Source organism: Acomys minous (genome assembly GCF_964271855.1).
Source record: "Acomys minous genome assembly, chromosome: 7".
NCBI classification, from domain to species: domain Eukaryota; kingdom Metazoa; phylum Chordata; class Mammalia; order Rodentia; family Muridae; genus Acomys; species Acomys minous.
The window spans coordinates 72,016,942-72,044,386 of record NC_140488.1 but is presented as its reverse complement, the minus strand read 5'-3'; the positions used below and the strand labels follow the sequence as shown (position 1 = coordinate 72,044,386).

At 40.5% G+C, this 27,445-nt stretch overlaps 1 long non-coding RNA gene and 1 pseudogene across 3 annotated transcripts; one reads left to right on the top strand and one right to left on the bottom strand.

The window, feature by feature from the left end:
- Positions 1-2,838: 2,838 nt before the first annotated feature.
- Positions 2,839-3,701, bottom strand: LOC311601209 (small ribosomal subunit protein uS2m-like; annotated as a pseudogene). The gene is made up of 3 exons: positions 3,591-3,701; positions 3,403-3,524; positions 2,839-3,356 (listed from the first exon to the last, which is right to left on the bottom strand). The product of its transcript is annotated as a small ribosomal subunit protein uS2m-like (transcript).
- Positions 3,702-8,520: 4,819 nt separating this feature from the next.
- LOC311601881 lies at positions 8,521-19,574 on the top strand. 2 transcript variants are annotated; one of them, XR_014780676.1, is made up of 4 exons: positions 8,521-8,606; positions 12,402-12,494; positions 14,654-14,703; positions 18,952-19,574. It is a non-coding gene; the product is annotated as an uncharacterized lncRNA (long non-coding RNA). The 2 variants fall into 2 exon arrangements; XR_014780677.1 differs by lacking the exon at positions 18,952-19,574 and adding an exon at positions 16,118-16,230.
- Positions 19,575-27,445: the final 7,871 nt, after the last annotated feature.

Genomic DNA, 27,445 nt, shown 5'->3' with positions numbered 1-27,445 from the left:
CTGATGGTTGCTTGTAGAGAAAGAATCAATTTCCTTCAGAGATGTGGGACCATCTACTGGAGTTTCACTCTCTAGCCCAGGCTGGCCTGGAACTTGCTGTGTAGCCAAGGCTGGCATTGAATTCAATGATGCTTCTGCCTTAGTCTCCCAAGTGGTCGGATTATAGCCCCTTAACATCACAGCGGGCTCTGAGATGGCTCAGAGGTTAAGAGTACTGACTGCTCTTCCAAAGGTCCTGAGTTCAATTCCCAGCAACCACACAGTAGTTCACAGCCATCTATGAGACATCATACCCCCTTCTGGCTCACACACAGGCATAACACTGTATATATAATAAATACATAAATCTTTTTTAAAAAAGAATCAAAAGAAAGAAAGAACTGAAGCCTGAAAAGAGCAAAAAACTTACTTAGTTTAGGTGAGATCTAAATTACCCAGTTTCCCTTCTAATTACTGAAAATAGGTATAGAAAGTAACATGATGTAACACACAAGCCTCTGAGATAGGGCTGTTGTTTCACAGTGGTCCAGCTATACCATGATAATAAACAATGAGAACCCTTGTAAAGCAAGTGAAGGGTCAGAGACAGAAAGAAAAGGATGTGCCAAAAAAAAAAAAAAAGAAAAAAAAAAAAAGAAAAGAAAAGAAAAGGATGTGCCACACCGCCTGCTAGGGCTTCTTTCAGCTGAGGCTCTGGGGGCATTACACTTAATAGGTTTTTATTTTGTTCTGATCAATTTGGGAAAGGTCTGCCCTTATAATATCCTTTTACCTGTTTCTCTTAAATTTGGCCCTTTAAGGATATAGCAGTCTCAGTCTAGATAAAAAGGTGACTTGCACACATCTAGAAAGCGAATTCTTCTGGCACTAACTAGTGAAAATACTACACACTAAAAAGGCTGAGTAGGGAAACATGAAGGCGACCTCGGAGCAGTTAGCTCTGGGTGAGGCTCAGGGTAGCAGAGAGAGGGTTGAGGTCATTTATGCTTGCTACATTCTCAAATAGTGCCTGTATCACCTTGAGAGTGAGTTTCCAGACTCCAAGATATCCACAGTACCACACGGTGAGAACAAACCACCACCCTCCCCCTAAAGAAGATCCTATATACCACGAGATAGAGGAGTGAAAGAGTGTTGGGCTTTGGACCAGGATCAGGTATCCTCAGCCAAGTTGGAGGAGAGTGACCAGTATGCTCTGGCCCAGGGGCCAAGTTTCAAGTGTAACTTGCTGATCCTGCAGATAAGGAAAGCTAGTTAAAAGGACCACAAAAAATCATTCGAATGGAGCAGGGGCAAGGGTACAAGGGGCAGAGGTGAGGGAGTTGGGTAGAGTGGAAGGACAGAGAGGAGGTGGTTTATTTTTCTACTTCAGTACATATTTACAGAGTTCCCTCTGTGCCAGATTAAATGCACTTTTCCTGGAGCCTCTTTCTGAATGGAGGAGGAGTCAAAGAGAGTATTTTGTTGAAACTTCTTGAGATGTTAATCCACTTGCCCAAGGTCATACTGTGAATGGGACCCAGTTTAGGTTTGTTCTCTCTCTCTCTCTCTCTCTCTCTCTCTCTCTCTCTCTCTCTCTCTCTCTCTCTCTCTCTCTCTCTCTCTCTCTTAGTTCTTAGCCAAGCACATGCTTCTATACCCTCCTACCTCCTATTATTTTGGATCTATTTCATCAGGGATATTGGATCATAGTTTGTTCTTTTTTTATTGTTGTGTCTTTACCTGGCTTTTAAACTGTAGTGATTCTTGCTTCATAGAATCAAATTTGTTTGTTTGTTTGAATAATTTAAGAAAGATTGGCTAGAGGTCTCTGAAAGTCTGGTGGAATTCTACTGTGACTTTCTCTGGGCTTGAGTTCTTTTTAATTGGAAGGATTTCTATTATTGTTTTGGTCTCTTTATTTCTTATGTGTCTGTTTAGATTGCTGATCTCTTCTTGGCTTTTTTTTTTTTTGTAGTTTCAATGAATTTAAAGATCCATTGGTTGCAATGTTTCCCTGTTCATTTTTTTTTAGCAGACAATGTGGATGAATTTTAATTGAAAAGAGAAACTGAATAAAACCCACCGGATACAGACCTACTTCTAAAGTGGAAGCAAGAGCTTCTTGACGAGAGGGAAACAGAGCTACCCACTTGGCTAGCTATGTCCAAGTCTTAGTGGATGCCAGAGGTAACGTGGATATCCACTTTACCTGAGTTTGTATCCAGAAAAGAGGCAGACAAGGGTTATCTCAGGATGATTGAACTCTGGGGTGGCCATATAGCACATTGATGCTGAGGATGGAGAATGGGGATCTAGACCAGAGCTGGACAAGGAGCTTCCTGCTAAGAACAGGCCTGTTAGATACGAGATAGTAAAGGGAAGACTATGTGGAGATGAAGTATGTGGAGAACAAGTGTGAAGAGGGCTTCTGTGGCCACTAGAGAAGGCACTCAGGGCCAGCCATGGATATAGGATAGCAAGAACCAAAGAAAATGTTGGCCATGCACGCCGCTCAACTGTGAGCAGAAACTGGCCTTCAGTATGCAAAGATACAATGAATGATGGAGTGAGCATAGGATGATGGGGAGGTAATGTCAATGGATACCGAAAAGAAAGCTTTAAATAGGACCTTAAATAAAAAATAGCTCCCCGATGAAGGCCACTCTCCATTCCTCGGCCATGATACTCTGCTAAGGGCTTCTAAACCCTTTTTCACATGAGAAAATTTTACTCTATCTCAGTGTGGTAGTTTGAATGAGAATGGTCCCCATAGGCTCTCTAATGTGGGAGCAAGGCTTCCTGTCACAGGGAATCGCTCCCACTGCCCTCCCAGAGAGACCCCCTGGGACTCTCTGGTCAACGCAGTGCCTTCATCTGCCTCCTCTTCTCCTTCATCCGCTTGATGGTTGTGCAGAAGAGCTTGTAGAAGAGATGGTCAGCTTGGGGTGAGTCGTCGTTGCCAGGGATAATGTAAATGATGAGGCATGGGTTGCAGTTGGTGTCCACAATGCCCACTGTGGGGATGTTCATCTTGGCTGCATCCCTCATGGTCACATGGGGTTCAAAGGCATTGTCGAGCATGTGCAGGAGGATGATGAGGTCTGAAAGGCAGACTGTAGACCCAAAAAGGAGGTGTACATTAGTCAGCAAAGCCACCTTTGAAGTAGCGGATGTGGCAGTACTCCCTGCAGTCCTGGGATGTATTCTCAATCAAGTGAAAGAACTGCCCATTCTGGCTCACAAACAGGATGGTGCCATTGCAGTAGGCCACACAGGCGGTAAAGTTCAAGGCCAGCTGGAGATTCAAAGCTGTCTGATCCAGGTTGATAATGTCTTGGCTCAGGCAGTTCCCAAAGATGTATGGCTTCATGAACCTTGACCTGATCCCAACTCTCTGCCCACACTGCCTGTGCTATCTACCTATGCAGGCAACCAGCTTTATGTCTCAGGTGTACTTGGGCCACAAAGGGGCTTTTCACAGAAAACAGCTCCATGACATTGAAGAAGTCCGAATGCTGCAGTGGCACATTTAGGGTCTTGCTCTAGAGATCATCGCTGTTCTGGGGCTCACTGACCGTAGGGAACTGAGGCTCCTGTCACCATCCTACCATCCTACCATTCTGTCCTGCTGGGCCCGGGGCCTCCTTCTGTAGGAAACCTGGCCAACGCCACATACCTGCACACAGCAACCAGTTCAACATGGCTGGGCCAGGCACCATGGGGGGGCATGTGGACCCCTGTTCATTTTTTAATCTGTTAATTTGGATCTTTTCTTTCTTTCTGTTAGTTTGTTGAACCAAGGATTTATCACCTTTGTTTATCTTCTGAAAGGACTAGTACTTAATATTCATTGATTCTTTGTTCTGCTTCTATTTCATTAATTTCTGCGCTGATTTTTATTATTTCTTGTCATCTACTGTGTTTGAGTTTGGCTTGTTCTTGTTCCAAAGTTTTCTTTCATCATTAAGTAATTTATTTGGGCTCTTTCTGATTTTTAAATGTAGGCACCTAAAGCTTTACACTTCTCCCATAGGACTGTTTAACATGTTCCAGGATTTTTTTTGAGGTTTGTTTGTTTTGGGGTGTGTGTGTGTGTGTTGGTTCATTTTCATTTCGTTTCAGGAACTTTTTTCTTATTTCATGATGTCTTTTTGACCAATTCATCATTCAGTTATGAGCTGTTGAATCTTCATGTCTTCGTGTATATACTAGATATTTCTTTGCTGTCAATTTTAAGTTTCATTGCATTATGGTCGGATAGGATTCATAGAATTATTTCAATCTTTCTGAATTTGTAAAGATTTGTTTTGTGTTCCAGAATGTATTCTTTTTTAGAGAAGTGTCCATGAGTTGCATGAGTAGAATGTGAATTCTTTGGTGTCTGGGTGGAATATTCTTTATGTATCCGTTAAGTCCACTTGATATATGGGATCATTTAATTCTGATTTCTCTCTCTTCACTTTATTTTTTGTCCAGATAATCTCTCTATTGGAGAAAGTGGCATATTAATGTCACCTAATATTAATAGGTTAGTCTGTGTCTTTAATTCCAGTAAGTTCACTTTTTGTGAAACTGGATCCACCAGAGTTTGATGCATATATGTCTAGAATTTTAATTCCTTCTTGCTGAACTGTTGCCTTCTTTAGAGTGAGATGTCTTCTTTATCTCATCTGGTTAGTTTTAATTTGAAGTCTATTTTGTCAGATCTTAGGATCAAAACACCTGCTTGTTTCCTGGCCCCATTTGATTGGAATATTTTGTCCATCCTTTCACCCTAAGGTAGTGACCAAATATCCATCCTTTCCCTCTAAGGTAGTGATTATCTTTAAGCTGAGTTTTATATACAAAAGATAGATGGATTTTGTTTTCTTGACCCATTAAGCCAGCTTGTGTCTCAATTCATGGGGATAGGAATAAGTCATCAGGAATTATTTTAATACGATGTACATTTAGCAGAATTAGGCTCTCCCCTAAGGCCTATGATGTGCCTAGCCACAGGTTATTGGCACCATTAACACTGCCAACTATGGATTCCACATGTTCTACTATGTTTATTGCTGCTTTTCTCATAATGGTCAGGGAATAGCAATAGCCTAGATGTCCATCAAATAATGAATGGACAATAAAAAATTTCAATATTTACACACCAAAATTCTATTCAGAAATTAAGAAAAATAAAATTATGAAATTCACAAGTAAATGGATAAAACTAGAAACAATTATCATGAATGAAATAACTCAGTCCCAGAAAAAGAAATACTACATATTTCCTTTCCTATGTGGATTTTAACTTTGTTCAGATATCATATTTGGATACATATATACACATATGTACAACTTAACATATCATATTCAGGTATGTACATTTAATTTGGAATATCAGTGAAGATTAGAAAACTTGTAAAGGACTGTGGGGTACAAAGGGGTCTTTTCAGGGATGTGATATAAAGGGGGAAAGTAAATTAATGAAATTAGAATGATTAATTGAGATAGAGAAATGAAAAGGTAGGTAGAGGAGAAAATATAGGGAAGGTTAATTAAAGCTAAAGGACTTTTGAATATGTCATATAGAAAACTAATTGTAGAATTGTCTTAACATATATAAAAGTAGTTGTAATGGAGTTGCTCTACAATGGAAGGCAATATTCCAACTATACACCATATGTTAGCAAACAAAAATCCCAGAATCAGAAATAGGTTATTTCTTTTTTAATTGTTAGCCAATGGGGCACAATAGTTCTCCCAAGTATTAGGAGTTGTTGCTAATATTCTTGGATACCATCCAGAAGTTCACAACAAGAGTCTATTGCTGAAAACATCAATTGAGTCTTACAACAAGGATAAATCAAGCTGGCATTCACTTGGAAGCTTTGAGCTTACTGTCTAGTTTTCATAGTGGCAGGGGTTGCTCTGCCTACCTCAGGAGGAGAAAAAGAATCATTATTCCCATTCAGATGTGACCTCTGTAATATACAATTAATAACTGGCCTAGCAAGATAATCCTACTGGTGCAGTAGCGAAAGGAATGTTAGGGCAGTAACCAACCACTTGTTTTGAGTTGTAATAACAGTATCTCTGCTATGTAACTCAGGTTGGCCTCAAACACCTACTTAACTTTGTATATCTCTTTAATTCACTATCCTCACATTTACAGAGTGACATGTAGTAGATACTCAATAAAGATTTATCGTATGAGATGCCAATTGTTGAGTATATCCACAAATTATTTTTGATCTCCACAGAGGCTCTATTAAAAATCTTGTGTAATTAATACTAAAACAGATTTTGAGTGGGAAAAATGAAATTGGTCACTAAAGGCACATAGATTTGAGGCACAGAACTAAACTTCAGATCCCAGTTTTGTAGGCTGGGTAGATAGGAATTACTTCTCACAGGTCCTTGCCATGATTCTAGAATATCAGCCTTATTTGGGCAGAGATTTATACCCTTAGTATCTAGAAGAGTGGCTACTACGTAGTAGATAATAATTGTTTATCAAATTAATTAGAAGATTAGTAATGTAGACTAATCCTTTAACATATCCTTTCCTAGTGTTTAAAACATATTAGTGTGGTTCCTCCTCCTCCTCCTCCTCCTCCTCCTCCTCCTCCTCCTCCTCCCACCTCTTCCTCCTTCATTTTGAATTAGTTCTTTGAGAGTTTTGTACAACTTGTTTTGACCATATTCATTCTCCCTTTCCCAGCTCTTCCTGGGTTCCCACCCTTCACTTCTTATCCAGCTTTGTATCCTCCCTCATCCTTTTCCCACCAAGGTCAGTTTGTGATGCCCAAATATTCTTGACTGTGTGGCTTTCTTTTAAGTGATGTGCTTTCAGAACACCAGTACCTACGGAGAGGTGAAACTCACTTAGCCTTTCACATGTGCATCATTAGTGGCTCTGCACAAAATACCATCTTAGTGGGCATTTTACTTTACTTATGCATCAGTTTTATAAGGATGTCAGGCCAGGGATTATCATATCATCTTCATTTTTCAGAGAGGTAATTGAGTCTCGAAAAAGTAAAATGACTTTCTCCAAATTACTGGATTTGCAAATAGAAAAGCCAAGTCTTAAGCCCTGATTTTTTTTCCCTCCAGACCAGAACCTTTTCCACAACAAATGTATTAATTACATTGATGAGGGCAAGGTGTACTTGAGAGCCATGAGAATGGAAATGGTGTAGAGATGAGCAAAAGAGATTAAAAACAAGAAGAACTATCTGGAGTATTAAAGGTGGGTCCTTTCATGGTCATTGTACCTAGGTCAGTAAAGTTGTCTTAGGGTGAACAATCCAAAGAGTACTTGAGAAAGAAACAGTATTTTATAAGATGTTCCTATTATAAGGTTTAGCTTTAAAGATTTGTAGTTTTTGTTTCTTTGGTGGTTGCCAGCAGGGATGGTAATAAAAAGACCTCTCAGGGCCTTCTAACAGCAACATAATCCCTGTGTTCAAGTTTCTAAGGAAACAACACAACTGAGAAGGAAGAGCGAGCAGGTCCCTGACTTCTCACCCAACCAGGAAAAGTCAAATGGAATGAAAATTAGTGATTACAAAGCTCATCCCCAACACTTCCTTTTTTAAAGCATTTCAAGAATAAGTTCCAGCAAGGAGGAAGGTGGAAGGAACTGCAGCCCACAACCCAATACTGTTGGAATTAAGTCTCTCCTGATCAATTCTGTCCTTCCTTCCTTCCTTCCTTCCTTCCTTCCTTTCTTCCTTCCTTCCTTCCTCCCTCTATCCCTCTCTCCCTCCCTCTCTCATTCCCTTCCTCCCTTCCTTCTTTTGCTTTTTCTCTTTTGAGACAGGACTTCATGTAGCCCAGCTTGCCCTTACTTCCCAAGTGCTGGAAATACAGTCTATTGGCATATACTAAAAATTCTTGTTTTATAATGTGCTGGTGGTTGAGACCAAGGCTTCATGCTCTCTGGGAAAGCCCTCTACAAACAACTAGATCCTCAGCCTTCTGCCTTTGTTCAATGTTTGCCTATGAGAGAAAGGATTGAGTGAAAGGAAGATACATTAGTTATAATTAGAATTGCCAATGATTATTCCTTAAGTAGAGTCCTCGATCATCATCATGGCCTCTGTCTGACAGTGACTTGTCAATCCTAGACTTTGAAGAGTATTTCATCACACCCCATGATTGAGAGAAGAGAACAATGAACTTTTGATGAACATAAACAGGGCAGAGCTTGTGCCCATTCTCTTCCCTATCCCCAGCCACAACAAGCCTTGCCTTGTGTTCTAGAAGCACTCTAATCAACTATATATTGACTCAAGTGTCCCAGTGGACACAAGCTCCTTTCTGTGTGTCTCTGAGCACATGACAAGCACTTCATGTTGAGCGAGTGAGCAAATGGGCTTTGGTTTTGGTAGATTGAGTATCACAGGTATTTGGGGACAAAATAGAGACATGGGAAATTGTTTCACCCAATAGACCCTGGCCCTCCTGAGCTACAATCTCAGTGCCAACCCCAGGTCACTAAGTAAACAATTCCCTTTTCCCACCTCCCGCTCTCTTTTGTTTCTTTCCTATAGGAGATTCTGGAAACAACTAAAGGTCCAGGAATCAGTTAACATGGCTTCAAGTCCCAGTGCTGCCACTGTCACTGAGTGGCCCTGGTGAGTTCTTTAGCTCTTTTGGTTCTCTTAGCATCTCCATCTGACAATATGATAAGTAAGGATGCGCACTTTTCCAGTTATTTAGTTCTATCATTTCTTTAATAGAAGGACATGAGGCAATTTTAGGTATTACCAGAAGCAAATTTTCAATCTTAATAGCTGCAGATACATGCTAATATTAATTAGAAAAATATATCTAGGGCATTAAATCTGTGATGCTATAAAGGATGTGAATGAATTCTTAAGAAAGTAAGATAATTTAAAGATGTATATTAAATAATATAGCATATTGGTTTCTTGATATGGTAAAAATTATATGATATTTATGAGTCATACCTAAGGTTGAACACTACCCCAGAACTTGATGTCACCTTTCAGGACAGAGCTGAGCCCAGGGCTTCCCACGGCCATTATCGCTTTCACCCTTTAACCACGAATTGTAGCTTTATTTTATTTTTATAATTTAATACTATTATGTTTTTGAGACTTTCATTCATGAGTACTGCTTTAACGTCATCACCACCCCTCCCATGTCCTCACCAACTTCCTCTTAAATTATCACCTCTTTTTAAAGTTATTATTTGTCACGTCTTTTATTTATTATTATGTATACAGTGCTGTGCCTGCATGTACATCTGCATATCAGAAGAGGGCATCAGATCATATTATAGATGGCTGTGAGCCACCACATGGTGGTATAGTTTCCTTGCCATGTCTAGAAGACACAACTCGTAGCTAGCATCCTGGTCTTCTGACTCTTATAATATCTCTATGCCCTCTCCCATGATTTCCTTTGGGTTTTAGTTGTGGGAGCTTCATTGTAAATATACCAGTTGGGATTGGGGAACCCGAGGTCACTTGTCCTCTGCATTTTGATCAGCTATGGATCTCTGTAGTAATCTCCATCTGCTGCAAGAAAGTTTCCGATGAGGCATGAAAACTATATTTACTTTCAGGTTAAGTATTGATAAGTATTTAGAGAAGTACAAAGGTAAGTATTTAGAAAACAGACAGTTTATTGGTTTAGGAAAATGGCAGTAGTGGGTTCTCCTCTAGAGTCTATGATCTCTTCAGCCATGGGGAATTGGCTAGGTTTATAGTACCAGACCTGCATTTCCTCTTACTGAGTGAACCATAAGGCCAATTAGGCAGATAAAACTGCCATGATTTCACCACTGGTGAGATCTTGCCAGGCCAGTAGTTGTTGTGGTTCATAGGCTTTACATCTGAGTAGGACTATTGTTTGTTTTTTATTCCTGGCAGCTTACACAGCACTTTCTGATGTCATAAGAGTTAGTATTCAGGGAGGAGGCTTCCAGGTCAGTTCCAGCTCCAAGTTCCTCCACATCTTCTGCCTGAAGTATATGGTGTCTTCAGCAGTAGTCTTATTTTAAGTTCTAGGAGGCGACCAAGGGTGACAACAATAACCTATAATGGTTCGGGAGTCTCTTAGACTCCCCAATCAACAACTCAAAGGGAGGTTTCCCATGCCTGGAAATTAGGGCTTTTGTTAGTCTAAATCCAATTAAGTCACATTTTACTTTCCTGGCTTCTGTGGTTACTTTATATTATATTCTCAAATGTAAAATTTCAGAGCCACGATCCACAAATACAAGAGAACACAGAGCATTTGTCTTTCTGGGTCTAAGTTTCCTTACTCAGTATATTTTCTAATTCTATCAATTTATGAGAAATTTTCATTTTTCTTTGCAGATGAGTATAATCCTGTTGGCTCTGCTCCTTAACAATTAGGTTTTATTATGAATTTATTAAACTAAAGTATCTTCCTTACAACCTGACTACTCTAAGCAAGAGGGAAAGGAGGTTAAAAAGAAGAATAAACCTTCCCTGTCTCAGTTCCACGGAATGGGTCCCTAGGCATCTCCGGGCCTGTGCGCAGATCCTCTCATGGTCCGAGCTTGCAGCGCTCTCTCTCTCTCTCTCTCTCTCTCTCTCTCTCTCTCTCTCTCTCTCTCTCTCTCTCTCATTTCTCCATCTCCTCCTTTCTAGAGCAATCTATAATCCACAACATGGCAGAATTCTTTGTTTCCTTACACATTAAAAAAAAAATTAGGATCAGAATTGGCCAGCAGAATATCATCCATGTAATAGTAAATGATAGATTGAGGAAACTGACTATGAATTATTTCTAATGGTTGTTGCACAAAATATTGGAATAAGGCTGTGCTAGTCAACACTCCCTGTGGAAGTACCTTCCAATGGTATCTCTTCATTGAGCCATTACTGTTCAGAGTAGGCACTGAGAAAGCAAACTTCTCCCTGTCCTCCTCATGGAGAAAAATGTGAAAAAAAACTTTTAAATCAATTGCAATTATATGCTAAGACTTAGGTAACAAGGAAGGCAAAGGAATTCCAGGCTGAACCAGACCCATTGGTTGAATTACTTTATTTACTGCCCTCAAATCTATTATCTTCTTCCAGCTGCCTGATTTCTTTTTTACCACAAACAAAAGGGAATTCCAGGGACTGGAAGATTCTTCTATGTGTTGAGGCTCCAGCTGCTCTTTCACTAAACAGTGAAGCGCCTGTAACTTAACTTTTGTCAAGGGCCACTGCTCCTGCCATACAGGTCTGTTTGAAATCCATTTTAGGGGCAGGGCTGCGGGAATCTCAGCAGTGGCCCCTCTCGTAAATTTGGATACTCTAAACCTGAGGAGTTCTGAGGTTGGACAGTGGGCACAGCTTGTGGTTGCTCCTGATTACTTACATTAATCTCTTCCCCAAAGCACATACCATTTCACCACAGTTTCAACACTGTTTATCTCTATCTCTGTAATTGCAGGAATATTAATCTGAGTACCCCATTGTTTTTAAAGATCTCTTCCCTGTAGATTTATGGGTATGTCAGCCACATAGGATCTCAGCCTCCCTGTCTGCCCTTCTGGTCCCACACACTTAAGCCATCACACACTTCGTTTTATTTGAGATAATTTACCAATTCCTATACTTTCTGTATATACCTTTTGATGTGGCCAATATGGATTCCAACACTTTTGACACATGATTGACACATCAGCTCATGTCTACCAGGCCTAGAGACTTATCCCCTGGAACTGAGACCTGGAGGGTTAATTCTTGTTCTTTTTAACCTCCTTTCCCTCTTGCTTAGAGTAGTATGGTTGTAAGGAAGATACTTTTGTTTAATAAATTAATAATAAACCCTAATTAATTGTTAAGGAACAGAGCCAACATCATTCCATTTTGCATGTGTGATATATATTTTTTTTTAAATTATCCATTCATCAGTTGAAGACATTTAGGTTTCCCTCTCTCCCTCCCTCCCTTCCTTCCTCCCTCCCTCCCTCCTTCCTTCCTTCCTTTCCTCCTTTTCATCCTCATCCTCCTTTTTTTTCTCCTCTGTTTCTCAAGGCAGGGTTTTCTCTGCGCAGCCCTGGTTGTCTTGAACTCACTTTGTCCACCAGGCTGGCCTCAAACTCACAGACATCCACCTGCCTCAGCTTCCTAAGTGCTGGGATTACAGGCGTGTGGTATCTTTGTTTCCATTTCTTAAATAGTGTGAATAGAGCGGAGAGCAGCAATGAACACAGCTGAGAAAGTAAAGTATCTCTGGTATAAGCCAAGGAGTGGTATAGCTAGGACATGTGGTAGATAAACTTCTCTCTTTTTGAGAATTATCCACACTTAGTCACCAGGGAGTGGAAGTGTTCGGTAAGGACTAGAAAGACTAGGAGGTGTGGCCTTGTTGGAGAAAGTGTGTTGCTGGGGTGGGCTTGCCCACAGCAAGCTCAGTGTCTCTCAACTTGCTGCCTGCAGGCCAGGATGTAAACCTCTCAGCTACTGCTCCAGCTCCCACTCCATGCCTGCCTGCTCTCTGCCATGAAGATCGTGGACTCTCCCTCTAAAACTGTAAGCAGGCCCTCAGTTAAATGCTTTCTTTTATAAAAGTAGCCTTGGTCATGGTGTCTTCTCACAGCAATAGAACATTAAGACAATTGCACTGTGACCAACAGGATACGTAAGATTATTTTTTGGTTGGGATTTGTTTTGTATCCCAGTATGTGGTCTGTTTTATAGAAACATCCATGGGCTGCTGAGTAGAATGCATATTTCTTGATGTTTAGGTGGAATATTCTGTAGTTATCTGTTGGATTCATTTGATTTATGATGTCACTTAACTCCAGTTTTTTTTGTTTAGTTTTTTTTTATCTAAAGTACTTTTATTGAAGAAAGTAGGAGAAACCACCTACTTACTTAACTGTGATTAATATGTATCTTACTAAGTCTAGCAGTATGCATTATATGAAATTGGATGCACCAGAGTTTGATGCATATATGTTCAGAATTGTAATGTCCTCTTTGTTAATTATTCCCCTGATCAGAATGAAGTGTTCTTTATCCCCTCTTATTAGTCTTAGTTTGAAGCCTGTTTTGTCAGATACTAGGATAGCAGTGCCTGCTCTTTTCCTGATGCCATTTGCTTAGAATACATTTCCCCAACTCTTTTATTCTACAATGGTGCCTATCCTTGAATGTATGATGAGTTTCTTCTAAACAACAAAAAAGATGTTTCTTCATACATTCAACTAACTTGTGTCTTTAAAATATTTATTGTATTTTTTACTTTATGTGTGTGAGTGTTTTGTCTGTGTCTATGTCTCTGTACCACATTTATGTCTGGTATCCCCAGGGACTCAAAGAGAATGTTGATTTCCCTAGAACTGGAGTTACAATTTTAAACAGCCAAGTGGATGCTGAGCACTGAACCTGGATTCTCTGGAGCAGCCAGAGCTCTTAACCACTGATTCAGCTCTCTAGCCTCTATTGTATTTATTTTTATTTATGTGTATATTTGTATGTCTCAGTGTACGCATGTGTGCAGGAGTTCAACTAGGTCAGAAGAGGGAATTAGACCTCCTTGAACTGGTATAACAGGCTGTTGTGAACTACCATGTGGGTGCTGGGAACGGAACCTGGGCGAGTTCTTCAGAATCTCACTTGGCCACGATCTCACCACATTCTTCAACTTAGCTCAGATCATAAAGTTTGCACAGTAGCCAAACCTGGTGGGTTCCCTAGAACTTCACCAGCACGGGCCATCCCCACACTCCCAGGCCTAGCAGGGGTCCTGCAGCATTTGTACAAGCCCAGCCTTGTGAGTTCCTCAGAACTTCGCCCACATGTACCATGAGCACAATCTCAGATCATGCAACTTATCAGATAAGTGATCCAGATCTCTGCCCACCCTCGTCATACCACACTCCTAGAAGGTTCTCAGGTCCCTCAGCCTGGACACTAGCCCAACCTGTGTGGAATGACATGGATCCACATTGGACTATGGTGCCCTCATACTCCCAGACCTAGCTCAGTTAGTACAGCTTGGGTACCAGCCCAGGCTGTCCATCCTAGAATCATATTAGCACCCTTTCTTGCTTTCCACTGAATTGCAATCACCCCCATGCCTCCAATAAAAAAAGACCACAAGGAAATGAAGTACTAACCTGCCAACTCATCAAACTTGGTCTGAAATCAACCAAGCTAATGTAACAGTAAAAATAGACTCAAACTTACACTCAAGAGAATCAGGCTAGACTTTCATATAAAACACATAACCAATGAAAGAAGATCACATGGCCAGGTCACATCACAAAAAAGTATGGAAGACCAAGACAATATGTCTTCCCCCAAGCCCACAAGTCCTGTTTAAATATTTTCCAAGGAGAATTACCTATATAAACCCCAGGACACAGAATTTAAAAGAACAATCATAAATTCCATCAAAGAATTCAAGGCATTTAAAGAAGACATAAGCACCTCGGTGACCTTCAAGAAGGTAGGAATAAACTCCTGAGTGATACCCAAGAAAACACAAATATACGGTTTTATGGAATGACAAAGACAATTCAAGATTTGAAAACTGAATTCAGTAAATGTAGAAATACTAAATGTAGTTTCAACTGCATTAAAATATCCAGTGTTTTTTCAGGCTTCATGTGAGTCCTCTAGTAAGGGTAGCAGGGGCCTACTCTGACATGGACTCTGTTGCCTGCTTTTTTTTTTCTTGCCAGCCCATAGGGGAAGAGGACACACTCAATCAGATGCAACCTAATGAGCTGGGGTGAGTGAGAAGGAGGCGCTGCCCTTTTCTGAGAAATAGGGAAAGGTGGATGGGAGGAGGGAGGTGGGAGAGGGAGGGAGGGTGGGACTGGGATGTGAGGAGGGATGGGGCTATGACCAGGATGTAAAGTGAATAAACAAACAAACAAATAAATAATGAAACATAAAAACAAATCTTGAATTATGTTTATAACAAAAAATACTGAGTATATTAGTTACTTTTTATTGATATGACAAAACACTAATCAAGGCAATTTAAAAAAGAAAATGTTGAGGCTTGGTCTGGTGCTATGTATTCTGATGCTAATTACTGGCCCACAAGATCTAGTTGCTGCTCATACATTCTCACATACACCTGTCCTTGTTGTGTAAACTTTGGCCTACTTATTTAAAGTTGATTTGTTAATAAAAATGCTGAAGCTTGGGATGTGGCAGAGGAGAGAGGCAGAGTTTGAGGTTTGCAGGCTGGAGACAAGATACAGAAGGAGGAAGAAGAAAGAAGAGGTCTGAATGGGTTAGTGTGGAGAGAAGAAGCACATGGTCAGATGTGGATGGGGGCAAGTAACCCAGATAGGGATGATTAAAGCATTAAAGCCTGGGGTGGGGCCTGAGAAGTGATCAGGATAGTTTATCTACCCAGTCCCAGGTAAAATGAAACTTATTGTACAGTACAAAGGGTGTCTGTGTCTTTCATTGATTATGATAGCAGGTTAGATAAGACCACTGTAATAATTATAGGTTAATTTTATAATAAACATTATTATACGTTTTTATATTTTCTACAAGAAGAAAGTGTTTAACTGGGCTTATGGTTTCAGAGTTCATGATGGCAGAGCACAGACACAGCAGCAGGAACAGTTGAGAGTTCACATCTGGATCCAAACACGCACCTTCTAATCCTTCTCAAACAGTGCTACCAAAACAAATAATGCAATTGAAAAACTCAATAACCCAATTAGAAAAGTGATAGGAAAGCCTTCCAAGTAGAATAGATTAAATAAAAGACAGAGTAACAGGACTTGGAGATAAAGCAGAGGACTTGCATTGCTCAATCAAAGATTATGAAAAAATGTAAAACACATGAAAAGAATATGCAGGAATGTTGAGACAGTATAAATGTTTAATTCACAAATTATAGGCAGAGAAGAATAACCCAACATCAATGGCACAGACCAAATTTTCAACAAGAGGCTAGAAGAAAATTTTCCCAAATTAAGGACAGACATTCCTGTGCTGGATAGTTTTATGTCAACTTGACAAGCTAAAGTCCTATGAGAGGTGGGAACCTCAATTGAGAAAATGCCTACACAAGATTAAGTGGTAGGCAAGTCTGTAGTGCGTTTTCTTTATTGGAGATTGATGGTGGAGGGTCCAGCCCATTGTGGGTGGTGCCATCCCTGGGCTGATGGTTCCAGGTTCTATAAGAAAACAAGCTGAGCAAGCCAGAAGAAGCAAGCCAGCAAGCAGCACTCTGCCATGTCTTCTGCATCAGTTCCTGCCTCTAGGTTCCTGTCCTGTTTGTGTTCCTGTCCTGACTTCCTTTGATGTGAAAGTGTAAGCTGAATAAACCCTTTCCTTCCCAAGTTTTTTTGGTCATGGTGTTTCATCTCAGCAATAGCAATCCTAACTAAGACAATACTCGTAATATGATATAAGACAGATACAAGAAGGGCACAGAACACCAATTAGACAGGACCTGAGATGAAACTGCCCATGGTGTACTATATTTAAAATACTGAATATACAGAACAAGAAGAGAGCATTGAAAGCTGCAAAAGAAAAATCACAAGTCACACACAAAGGTAAAACCACCAGAATGACAGCTGACTTCTCCATGGAAACTTAAAGCCATTGGAACCTGGAGCAATGTACTCCAATTTCTAAAAGACCCCAGATGCCAACCCAGACTACTGTACCCTCCAAAACTCTCTGCCATAGTACCATTATACAAACAGCCTAAAGAATTCATGTCCATCAAACCAGCCCAATAGAGAGTATTAGAAGTAATATTTCAGACTAAAAAAGGAATAATTACCAAAATATAAATTAAGACCAAGTTCAAAAGCAGAAAAACAGAAGAACCAATACTCTTCTTTAAAAAATAACTTGAACAATTAATGGCCTTAAATTTTTGATCAAAAACTTGAGTCGGGGTTGGAAAGATGGCTTAACTTCTAGTTCTTGGACACAACGTGTGCTGTTTGGGAGTGTGGAGATGGCTCTCCGGACAAGGTTCTGAGGAAATCATCAGATTGGGCCGGGGCACTGAAACTAGGCTTGCAGTTTTAATTTGAAGAAAACAATTTATGGCTTAAATATTTCCTCACGTCGCATTAAAAACAAAACAAAACAAAAAATTTCCCCAGATAATTTCCAAAGTCCCCTATGGGTGATGGTCAAGCCTCTATATCAAAACCAGTAGATCTTGTTAGCTGTGGTAGTTACATCTGCAACCCTAGCACTCCGAAGATCAGGAGATTAGTCTAGCCTGGACTACAAAGTGATATAGTATGACCCTGACCCATCTCTCCCCTAGAAAACAAACCTGGGAGCTACTGGGCGTTCTTTTGGCCAGAGAAGTAACCTGATGGTTCTGTTTAAGTCAGTCAATTTGAAAAACTGCTTATGTATTGTTCTGACTCCAGGCTCCAAGATTAAGTTACAAAGAGAAATTAAGAAACTTCTCAAATTTAGTCTTAGATGGGGTAATAGTCTCCAGAGCCTAGCTGCCACCTGGTGGTCATGGGCATTAGTGGGTGTGGGTAGAATGCTCTTTTTGCTATGGCTTGGCAACCAGGCAGGGTTTCCAGGTTCAAAGCAAAGTGCTTCTCAACAAGGCTCAGAGGGTATGGATTGGGGGAAGGTGGAGGCCTGAGGAGAGAAGAAGTAGACGAACCTAAGAAGAGGGTTTTTTGCTTTGCTTATTTTTGCTTTTGTGGTTTTTTAAATTAAAAATAGATTCTTCTTTTTTTAATACAATACATTCAAACTACAGTTTCCCCTCCCTCCACTCCTCCAAGCTCCCTCAAGCTTTTCCTCCAAGACCCACTTCCCTCTGTTTCCCTCCAGACAGCCAAACATGACCAGTTGGACAAGGCAACACAATATGAGGAAAAGAGTCCCCAAAGCAGGCAAAAGAGTCAGACCCCTGCTCCCACTGTTAGGAGTCCTATTGCCTAGTCTAACTGCTAAACCATAACAGGATTGCTCCATCTCTATCTGTCTATAGTCTAACTGCCGACCCACAACAGGGTCAGCTAGTTTCTGGTGAAACGCAAGCTCTGGGAAAAACAGAGACTTAAAGGTACAGACTCTGACAAGATGGCTGGACATTGGCCATATGGCCTATTGTCCTCAACATCCTACAAAAACACCAAGGTAATGGCCATAACATGTACCCAAATAGCCTGGTGCAAACCCATGCATGCTCTGTGCTTGCCACTTCAGTCTCTGTGAGCCCATAGGAGCCCTGCTTGGTTGATTCACTGGGCCATGTTCTCTTGGTGTCCTCCATCCTCTCTGACTCTTACAATGGTTCCTCCCCATTCTCTGCAGGGTTGCTTGAGCTCCAGGGGAGGGACCCAATGGAGACCTCCAATTTAGACTCTTTTAAAATATTGTCTGGCTGTGGGTCTATGCACCTGCTCCCATCTTTTGCTGGAGGAAGCCTTTCTGATGAGTGATATATATATAAATTAAAGACAGATGGAATACAAGGCACCAGGCAGATATTATGTTATACAGAGTTTATTAAATGAGCATGGGGGGGGGGAGAGAGAAGGAAAGGGGCAAGGGAGTACGAGAGAGAGAGAGAGAGAGAGAGAGAGGTGTAAAGAGGAGAGGTAGAGAAAAAGAGGTAGAGAGAGAAAGAATGGAGAGGAAGGTAGAGAGAGGAGAGGTAGAGAGAGGGATAAAGAGAGAAGTAGAGAGGAGAGGTAGAGAGAGGAGGGGAGAGATAAAGAAGTAAAGAGAGGAGAGGTAGAGAAGCAGAGAGAGAGAGAGAGCGCATGTGGAGAGTGTCTTTTATATGGCCCAGGGCAGGGCCATGCCCCCACCACCGGCGCCCCCGCCCCACCCGTGGCAGGTAAGCAGTGACATCACAGGTAGGCAGACTGAAGCAAAATCCTAACAATGAGTTTAGTGGAATATCATTAGGAATAATTTTATTGATTTTGTTTTATTTTGTGTTATGTTGTATTGTGTTGTGTTTGTTTGTTTGTTTTGCCAGTTGTGTTTGTTTCTACCCTAGGTCTCTGGGCTATCCAGTCTCCAGTTTCCAGCCATCCATCCAGTCTCAGACATGAGCTCTCTCTCTCTCTCTCTCTCCTGCTGTGGGTCTCAAATTAAACCACACATTGGTCAGCCACTTGCACAAGTTCTGCATCACCCTTGCCCCAACACATCTTGCAGGCAGCACAGAATGTAGGTTGAGAGCTCTGCGGTTGGGTTGGTGTTTAGGTTTCCCTTTCCGTAGCCTGCAGCGAACCTTCCCTCGCCAACGAGACTAGAACATAAGGTGAAGGCTCCATGCAGACTCCACATCGATCTCTAAGTTCAATGAGCTGTGTGGATGTTGTCCTCAGCTATGCGCCCCCCCTCTTCCTCCTCCCGCCCCCCCATCAGTTGTAAGAGGGCAACATTACATCTTAGCATCAGCCTGGGTTGTTAATGAATCTTCATGGAACCTCCTGAGCCAACAACCAAACCAAATGCAAGCCAGTCCCAATGCTGGAAGCCTTGCCTGGCTACAGGAGATGGCCAATCAGAGTCTGTGTCCTACATTACTAGAAGTCCTCACTAGGATCACCTTTATAGGTTCCAAGACGTTTCCACCATGCTAGTTTTCCACACCATTCCCCCAATGCCCTCCAATTCCAGTTGTACCTCCATGAAGAAAATAAATGTTCCTTTCTGATAAGTCAGTGTTGTGCTGATTTCAAACACCTGTTCATCATGCCACAGTGCCCTAAAATCCGCACTGACACCAGTTGCTTGTGCCTGAGCAATTCAGACCTTACTGTCAAAAAATGGTGGCATGTGCCACAACCTGTCCCCAGGCACCCTCAAGAACTGGCACAAAGGCTTTTCTTTGTTTTCTGTGACTCAGAATATTCACAGGCCTTGAGTGGCCTTGAGGGAGGCTGCTCTTAATAGTGTCCACAGGCTGCGGCAGCCTTGATCTCAACGATAGGACAGGAATGAAGAATTTTTTAAAAACCAGACAGATGTCGATGCCCATAAAAGAGGTTGGGACTGGAGATAAGTGTAGAAATGATTTAGAAAATCTCTTATGAAATCCTGGAAGCAATCCAGCTACATGCACTCATAGCATGGGACACATTCTTACAAGGCTCGAAAAACACCCAAAACTCTCACCTCTAACTAGCTAGCTTGTAGGCTCCACATGTGTAGGTTGTGAGAGCTAAGTCAGAGTTCTCGCTTACCTCTTGGTTGTCTTTGTGGCAACAAATCCAAATCCATGTTTAAATAATACGATATTACTTTGTGGCACATGTGAAGTATCTTTAAAATGATTTTTGAGTCCTTTCTCATATTTTTTTTTTAAGTCACTGGCATTGTTATAGAAGTGAGAAATCATTCCACACACTTAGGGATGAAGGAAAAGCTCTTTACTTACATTCTTGGCCAACCAGGGCTGATGCCCAAATACGAGCCAACCTCCAACAGAAGATTGTGTGTGTGTGTGTGTGTGTGTGTGTGTGTGTGTGTGTGTGTGTGTGTGCGTGTGTGTGTGTGTGTGTGTGTATGTTATGCATTTTATATATGCAGTTATCCTTAAATATCCTTCGGGTCCCAGCCCCAGCTTGGAACAATTTAAACAGAGAAAGGAGACTGCCAACTCTAGCTAGTTAGTCAAATAGATTTACACTGCAAAGAAATTACATATTGCCAAAATTAGTTTACGCACAGCAGTATTGTTCTTCTTAGATAGTTATTACCCAGGGTCATCTTGCCCGCCTGGTAGAGTTATGTTTTTCCTGATAAAAACAGAGGACTTGATGGCAGACCAGAACTTAATGATGGTTGTGATCCTGTGCTGCAGTCATCAAGCTGCCCATTCAAGATATAGGAATCAGGAAGACTCAGGCCTAATGGCTTGATTGCAAGTTGGGGCTATCTCCTTTGTCAGGGGAATGGAGCCTAATGGTGTATAAACATTTACATCCTATCATCCTAAATTTTCCTTATCTCTAACAAGCCTCATTAGCAGGCTATCTTTGGGGTATTTTGGAGGCAGTACTCCTTCAGCTGAATTCCATTTGTTTGACTTAATGTCTCTTATTTAAATCTATTACTAAGTCTTTGATAACACCAATTCTATTGCTTTGAGTATGAGCACTGAACACAGCTTTGTTATCTTAAATGCTTTCATATTAGATTAATTAAGAAAAAGAAAAGCTTTGACTGTACTCTCACTCATTCTTTTAAAAAATAGATCCAGGCTTCTAATTCATGTTGTTCTCATTCTCAATAGATCTATTTAAAACAAATTTTCCAAATGTTTGTTTGTCAGAGAAAAGTTTTATTTCTCTTTTTTTCACTTTTGAAGGATGATTTCACAGCACATAGAATTTGAGATTCTGGGTTTTGTTTTGTTTTTCTCACAGTAATACTAAAGATCTGACCTCACTCTTCTTGCTTGTGTTCTTCCTGCAGCAAAGTCTGATGTAGGTATAATCTTTGATGTTGTATAGGTATAAAGAGTTGACTTTTTACAATAAGGCTGCTATGGACATGGCTGAGCATATGTCCTTGTTGTGTAGTGGAGCATCTTTTGGATATATTCAAAGGAGTAGACTAGCTGGCTCTTGAAGTAGCCCTATTCCCAGTTTTCTGAGAAAGCACCAGATTAATTTCCAAAGTGGTTGTACAAGTTTGCACTCCCACCAGCAATGAAGGAGTGTTCCCCTTTCTCCACATCCTCACCACCATGTGCTGTCACTTGAGTTTTTCATCTTAGCCATTCTGATGGGTGTAAGAGGGAATCTCAGCGTTGTTTTGATTTGCATTTCTCTGATGACTAAGGACTTTGAGCATTTCCTTAAGTGTTTCTCAGCCATTCAATATTCCTCTGTTGAGAATTCTCTGTTTTATTCTGAGCCCCATTTCTTAGTTGTGTTATTTGGTTTGGTGTTGTTTAATTTCTTGAGCTCTTTATATATTTTAGATATTAGACCTTTGTCAGATGTAGGATTGGTGAAGATCTTTTCCCAGTTTGTAGACTGCAATAGCCAGAATCTGGACACAGCCTAGATGTCCCTCAACCAAAGAATGGATAAAGAAGCTGTGGTGTATTTACACTATGGAATACTATTCAGCTATTAAAAACAAGGAAATCCTGAAATTTGCAGGCAAATGGATGGAACTAGAAATGATCATCTTGAGTGAGTTAATCCAGACCCAGAAAGACTCACATGGTATATACTCACTTATAATTAGACACTATCCCAAAAGGATGTCCCATGAAAGTCTTCACTTACCAGGAGATTGGGATAGATGTGGGGACCTCCTATTGGGACTCCAGGTGAGAGAAGTACGGGAGAATGGAGAAATAGAAAGATCCAGAGGGTCCTAGAAACCTACAAGAAGAACATTATGATGGGTGGATCTGGGCCCGGGGGAGGGGGTCTGCTCAAACTACTGTACCAACCAAAGACAATGCATGCAGTAAACATTGAACCCCTATTCAGATCTAGCCAATGGACAGGACATTCTCCACACTTGTGTGGAGAGCAGGGACTGACTCTTGCATGAACTCTGGTGCCCCATATTTGACCACGTCCTCTTGGTGGGGAGGCCTGGTGGCACTCAAAGAAAGGATAAGCCAGCTACCAAGATGAGACTTGATAAGCTGTGACTATATGGTGGGGGAGGAGGTCCCCTTCTGTCACAGACCTAGGGGAGGGGAATAGGGTGAAAAAGGGAGGGAGGGAGGAATGGGAAGAGACAAGTGAGGGGATAACAATTGAGAGGTAATCTGAATAATTTAATTAAATATTTTTTTAAGTTAAGAAAAGTTAACTTTTTGCACTTTTTTCAAGATATTTTCATTATCTATGCATACTATGTTGCCTAGATCTTTTATTTATTCTTTAATAATTTCATAAATATATAAAATATATCTTGATCATAGCCACCCCAAATTCTCCCTCCCACCTACCTCTAACATACCTCAACATGCCCCTGAGAATCTTTATGCCTTCTTTATTTCTTTTTGTAACCCATGGAGTATAATTAGTGATTTCTGCTAGAAAGTTGACTGATCTTATTGTCTGCATCATTTGTAGGTCTTGGGTGGGTAAGCATAGCTGCAGTGAATTAGTGAGGATGTGTCATATCTAGAAAACAGTATTTCACAGAATTACTTCATCCTCTGGCCCTTACATCTTTCTTTCTCCATCCTCCATAATTTTTCCTGGGCCTTGGGGTGGGGGATTGATATAGGTGTCCCATTTAAAGCTGAGCATGCAACAGTCACTTATTCTCAGCACTATGACCAGTGCCTACATTAACTGCTGTGCACTGCAGAAAGAAGTGTCTCTGGCCAAGGTTGAGAATGACACTAATCTATGGTGTATAGATGTTGGTGTTTGGGGCCTATTTATCTAAATTGGTATTCTCTGAACTTCCTGGGTCTATGGTTTCATGTTGTACATTTAGTGGAGTTTTTCAGTCATTATTATGTCGCTTGTCATTTTCCCTTTGTTTTCTTTTAGGGTTTCTATTATAAATATGTATATATGCAGGTGTTCCACTGTTCATGGGTAATATATTTTATGATTTTTTTAGTTAAAAAATGCTTTTTATCTTGGGAAACTTCTGGCAATATACCCTCAGCCTTACAGACTCTTCTCATTCATGTACAGTCTACCATTGAGCTCATTAAGTATATTATTCATTTTTATTACAGCATTTTTCTAGCACTTAAGTTTTTTATCTTTTGCTTGAATTAGACTTCTTTTTGGCATAGCCACTTTTTTGTATTAGAGTCCTTAATACATCTTAGCACATTACTCATAGCTACCCCTAGAGAAATCATTAAAATGAAAAGAAAAAAGGGGCAGAGAATATACTAAGAAAGGAATCCAAACAGAATCATAAAATATTGATCGAGGGCTGTCAGAATGGCTCAACAAGTAAAAGCGCTTGCCTCTCCACCTAAGTATGGTCACTGAAATCCATAGTGGTGGGAGGTAACTGAATTCTGAACAGGAGTTTCTCTCTAACCTCCACATGTATGCACACACAGAGAGAGGAACAGGAGAAAGAGAGATCAAGATGAAATATGATGAAAGAAAGAAAACAGAAGCAAAGAATAAGAGTAAAAAATATAAAAGAGAAACAAATACCATAGATACTGAAAAAAACCAGAGAAGATATTGATCTAACTATAAACATATTCACATCATAGCCTCAGCAGTGCTCTAAAAGCACTCATTTTAATTATCTTTGAAAGCAGTGGTTGTCAATACAAATTTTTTAAAAAGCCAAGGCCCAGCTATAGTCTGTCAACAGAATAATCCACAGATTACTACTAATGAATTGAGAAAAAACATACCCTGGTAAAACTGATCGAAAGAAAATCTAGAATGATTATGTAATCTCAAATAGAGCAGATTTCAAAACAAGGGACCTTATTAGGGATAATGAGAGGCATTACTACCAATAAAGGAATCAATTCTTCAAGAAGACATAACAGGCTTTATGTTACTAGGCTTAATGAGAAAACATTAAAATACACGAGGCCAGAACCCATAGACCTGCAAAAACAAACAGATGATATGCTCTTCTAGTTAGACTCTGATATCCCTGTCATCATTGAGCAAATCCAGCAGACCAAAAGTCAGGAAGGATATATGTGAACTTAGCAGCACATAAAGGTTCAAATTGATACCTACAGTCTCCATGTGACAACCACAAAATATACACACTTCTTAAGCTTACATAGAACTTTCCCTAAAATATACCTAAATTTTTTGAAAAAATAGAAATCATACAATTTCTGCTTTCTAATTAAATAGGATTAAATTAGAACTTTATAACAGAAAAAGCTGGGCCATTCCTAAGCACTTAAACAGTAATAAATTACACATAGGTCAAAGGATAAATCTCAAAACAAAATTAAAATATTTTCCTTTTATTGAAAATAATTTTTTTCTCTCATAATATATCTGGATTATTGCAACCCATCTCTCTTATCTTCTCAGTTCCTCCACACCTCTCCTCCCATCTGGAACTATTCCTGTTCTGTCCCTCATTAGAAAATAAACAGGCTTTTAAGGGACAATAATAAAATAAAACAAAACTAGCCTGGCCCATCTGGGACACAACCAGTGAACCAGCAGAGGAGGCCTGTGGGGCACCTAAGTAACTTTGGGCTTAGATCTCTCTCCACCTGTTCCTCACTGGCCTGGCCCATCTGGGACACTGAGAGCGAACAACAGAGGTGAGTTGGGTGCAGGACACAACCCACATTGGCCACCATCTTGAGGAGTCCTATAAGGCACCTGAGCAGCTTTGGGATTGGATCTCTTTCCACCCACTTCCCACATGACCTGGCCCATTCAGGACACAGCTAGAGAAAGAGCAAAGGAAGCTCTTGGAACACCAGAGAAGCTTTGGGCTTGGATCTCTCTTCCCGCTCCTCTCTGGCCTGGCCCATCTCCCTTACCCCTCTCTCTTTCTCCACTCCTCACTGTCCTAGACCACCAAGGACACAGACAGTAAACCAGAAGTAGTTGAGTCAGTGTTGGTCACAACCCACGTTGTCCATTATACTGAGAAGGCCAGTGGGGCACTCTAGCAGCATTCGGCTTGAAGCTCTCTCAGACTGCTTCTTACCTGCCTGGCCCAACTGGGACACAGACAGCAAACCCAGCAGAGCTGAGCTGAGCTCCAGCACCCATTGTCTGCCATCCTAAGGAGGCCTCTGGGGAACCTTAGCAAGGAGTTTTTAGCTTGGCTCTCTCTTTGCCTGCTTTTGAACTCCCTGGCCCACCTGGGACACAGACAGAAACCCTATTGGAGGGACCTCCTGATCTGATAACACCAAGGACAACCAGATGGCTAGAGGCCAGCATAAAAACACAAGCAGCAAAACTCAGAGCCATATGACACCACTGGAAATCAATATACCTACTACAGCAAGCTGCGGAGATGTTAACACTCCCAAAGTGAAAGAAGATCTTAAATCTGAGGTGATGAAAATGATAGAAGCCTTGAGTGAGGAAAATAAATCTCTCAAACAAATACAGGAAAATACATACAAACAGATGAAGGAATTGAATAAATCCTTTAAAGAATTAAAGGAAAATACAATCAAACTGGAGAAAGAAATTCATAAAACTATTCAAGACCTAAAAACATATTTAGAAACAACAAAGAAAACACAACCTGAGGGACTCCTAGAGATGGAAAACCTAGGGACAAGACCAGGAACTACAGAAACAAACAACCCCAAAAGAATACAAAAGATGGAAAAGAGGATCTCATGTGTAGAAGATACAGTTGAACTAATCAATACATCAGTCAAAGAAAATGCTAAAACTGGAAAGTTTCTGACACAAAACATGCAAGAAATCTGGGACACTACCAAAAGACCAAGCCTAAGAATAATAGGAATAGAAGAAGGAGAAGACTCTAACTCCACAGCCCAGAAAATATTTTCAACAAAATCATAGAAGAAAACTTCTCCCAATCTGAAAAAAAAAGATGCCTATAAACATACAGGAAGCATATAGAACACCAATTAGATTTGACCAGAAAAGAAAATTCTCCCAATACATAATAATCAAAACATGTACAGAACAAAGAAAGAGTATTAAAAGCTGCAAGAGAAAAAGATCAAGTCACATATAAAGGCAAACCTATCAGAATTATACCTGACTTCTCAGCAGAGACTACGAAAGGTAGAAGGGACTGGACGAATGTCATGCAGACACTAAGAGACCATAGATACTAACCTAGACTACTATAAGATACTAACCTAGACCATTATACCCAGCAAAACTTTCAATCATCATAGATGGAGAAAACAAGATATTCCATGAAAAAGCCAAGTTTAAAAAGTACCTAGCCACAAATCCAGCCATACAGATGATATTAGAAGGAAAACTTCAACCCAAGGAGGCTAACTACATCAAGAAAAACACAGGAAATGAAAAATCCCTCATCCACAAAACCAAAAAAAAGAAACACACACACACACACACACACACACACACACACACACACACACACACTACCACCACCATAAAAAAACAAGACCTAACAACCACTGGCCATTAATATTTATCAACATCAACGGCCTCAACTACCCCCCAAAAAGACACAGGCTAACAAAATGGATACAAAAACAGGATTCATCATTCTGCTGCATACAAGAAATGCACCTCAGCAATAAAGAGAGACATTACCTGAGAGTAAAGGACTTGAAAAAGATATCCAAGGCAAACGGACCCAAGAAGCATGCTGGAGTAGCCATTCTGGTATTTAATAAAATAGACTTTCAACCAAAACTAAAAAGAGATGGGGAAGAACACTTCATACTCATCAAAGGAAAAATCCACCAAAATGACATCTCAATCATGAACATCTATGCCTCAAACACAAAAGCACCCACATTGTAAAAGAAAAGTTACAAAAGCTGAAATCACACATCAAACCCCACACATAAATAGTGGGATACTTCAACACCCCATTCTAACCAATGGACAGATAAC